Source organism: Mus pahari, unplaced genomic scaffold (assembly GCF_900095145.1).
Source record: "Mus pahari unplaced genomic scaffold, PAHARI_EIJ_v1.1 scaffold_16277_1, whole genome shotgun sequence".
NCBI lineage: Eukaryota > Metazoa > Chordata > Mammalia > Rodentia > Muridae > Mus > Mus pahari.
Genome location: NW_018391977.1, coordinates 1 through 2,329, shown reverse-complemented (window position 1 = coordinate 2,329; position 2,329 = coordinate 1). Strand labels below are relative to the sequence as shown.

Genomic DNA, 2,329 nt, shown 5'->3' with positions numbered 1-2,329 from the left:
AGAGGGAGTCAGATCTTGTTAAGGATGGTTGTGAGCCACCATGTGGTTGCTGGGATTTGAACTCTGCACCTTTGGAAGAGCAGTCGGGTGCTCTTACCCGCTGAGCCATCTCACCAGCCCAGTTCAAAGTTTTAATCCAAGTTTGGACAGTGTTGGGACAATCAATCTTTGACCATAGCGGCCCTAGCCCTCCTAGAATACACACGCTGGACTCAACCTGTGGTCCTGAATGGTCCCACACCTCCAGTTGTGCTTCCAGGGTCCAGTGTAAAGATGGGAGTCAAAAGCTGGACTGCAGCAGAGTGACTCTGAGGGGCCATGCCCCCTCTTCCTGAGCCAGAGCTGGAGGGGCCTTCCCAGGGTCCCACCTGGCCTCCCATGGGGCCAGGCCTCTCTGGCTGCCTTGGCATGAGAACCCTGTGGTAGCAGAAGTAGCCTTGTGAGGAGCTGGGGACGAGGTGATCTGGGGCAGTTCTTCACTGGGAGGCTGTGGGCTTGGCTGGAGACAGTCTCCCCTGGTGTCCGAATTTCTCCCTGGAGAGGCTAAAGGGATAACGCGGTGTTAACTTAATCATGTGACATCCACACTTCCAGGCCTCCGCCCTCAGACGCCTCACCTGCCATCAGCCTGTGCCACTGGGAAGCCTCTGTAGCTAGAGCTTGGGAGAGGCTGAGTACTCGCTCCCGGTGGCCTCCAGGTACTGGTGAACAGGTTGCAGAGTGCCTGGGACTACAGAAAATAAGCCGCGGGTGTCACACAGGCCACCGAGGCTCGCTGGGAGTTCTTCCTAGTGGGCATCTATCATGAGGACTTTAAGGGCAGGCTCTCCTCTGCATTTGTTACCAGTGAGGTCGCCATTACCGTAGGAACCGCTGGGTCTGATACAGGCCACAGGAGCTCTGTCTGCGGTTACTGACTGACCAGGCACAAGGGGCTTCCTGGCTATAACACCACTGCCTCCGCCCCTCCCCCAGTCTGCATCCCGACCCCCCCCCTTGCTGCCCCCCACTCTAGATCCATACCTACTCCACGACCCAGAACTCCTGAGCCATTTCGCAGCTCCTACAAGGGGCTGGAAAGGAAGTATTGGTTACAATTCTTGTTATGGAGAGTGGTCACAAGTTCAAGGCCAGCCTGGTGGACTCGTGTCCAGATGGAAAGAAGAGAGGAGAGAGCGGGGTGGGGAAAGAAGGGAAAGGAAGGGGGCAAAAGAAAGAGAAGGGCTGGGAGGAGGAACAGAATTTTGCCATTGAAGCCCGTTTTCTCTTTCTCCTTCTTCGACACCCTCCCCTCCCCCTTCTCCTCGGTTCCCATCTCCCCACCGACCAACATGCAGATACTAGGAAGATGAGAGGACAAGAGGAGGTCCCTCCTCTGATCCTCTGCTCTTGGTTGGGATAAGACCTCCCATCAGCCCGGAACCTCAGCAAGTTGGGCTGACTAGCTGACCCCAGAGCTTCCAGGGATCCGCCGTCTTCCATTTCCTGTCTTAGTGCCAGCTGAGGTTTTACATGTGGGTTCTGAAGCTACCAAGCCCATCACTGAGCATCTCCCCGGGTCCCCCCACCTTTCACTGAGCATCTCTCCGCTTCCCCCCACCTTTCCCGGCCAGGTTCTTAGGAAACTTAGATTGCCTTCTGACATTATATAGATGAAAATGGCGTTGAGCTCCTGATCCCCCTGCCTCCATCTCCTCAATTGGGGTGGGAGCCGGGCAGCAGCCCCACTGGGCTCCCACATATGTTTATGGTGATGCTAGGGAGAACCTCGGGTTCACAAAGCCACACCCACAGCTTGTCATCTACTTCCCTACAGAGGCTTCCCAACTTGGATATAAATATCCCCACAGGTTTATGTGTCGCAAGGTTTTGGCGCTGCCGAGATGTGACCAGACTACAAGAGTGTCCATCTGACCAATGAATTAACCCACAGGTCCTGTATCAGACCACACCTCCCTGAAGTTCATGAGTCAGCAGTCAGTGCTGTGTCTCCTCCTAGCTCCCTGTCACATATGCTACATGGATCTAGTCACACTACACAATCTGGAACTTTCCATAGTCTCTCCACAGCTATAACATGTCAGACTCTGACCCTTGCTTTGTTGGGAGAAGAGTCTGAGATTCCTCAGGGGGACTCTCTGAAGGACTCCTGTCATTCCTCTCAGGACCTGCCTCTCTCTCTCTCTCTCTCTCTCTCTCTCTCTCTCTCTCTCTCTCTAGCTGTGGCTGTCCTAGAACTCACTCTGTAGACCAGGCTGGCCTTGAACTCAGAAATCCGCCTGCCTCTGCCTCCCGAGTGCTGGGATTAAAGGCGTGCGCCACCACGCCC

At 55.0% G+C, this 2,329-nt stretch overlaps 1 long non-coding RNA gene across 1 annotated transcript; it reads right to left on the bottom strand.

The window, feature by feature from the left end:
- Positions 1 to 73: 73 nt before the first annotated feature.
- On the bottom strand, positions 74 to 1,069 carry LOC115063305. The gene is made up of 3 exons (XR_003843165.1): positions 1,024 to 1,069; positions 618 to 730; positions 74 to 543 (listed from the first exon to the last, which is right to left on the bottom strand). It is a non-coding gene; the product is annotated as an uncharacterized LOC115063305 (long non-coding RNA).
- Between the last annotated feature and the right edge of the window lie 1,260 nt (positions 1,070 to 2,329).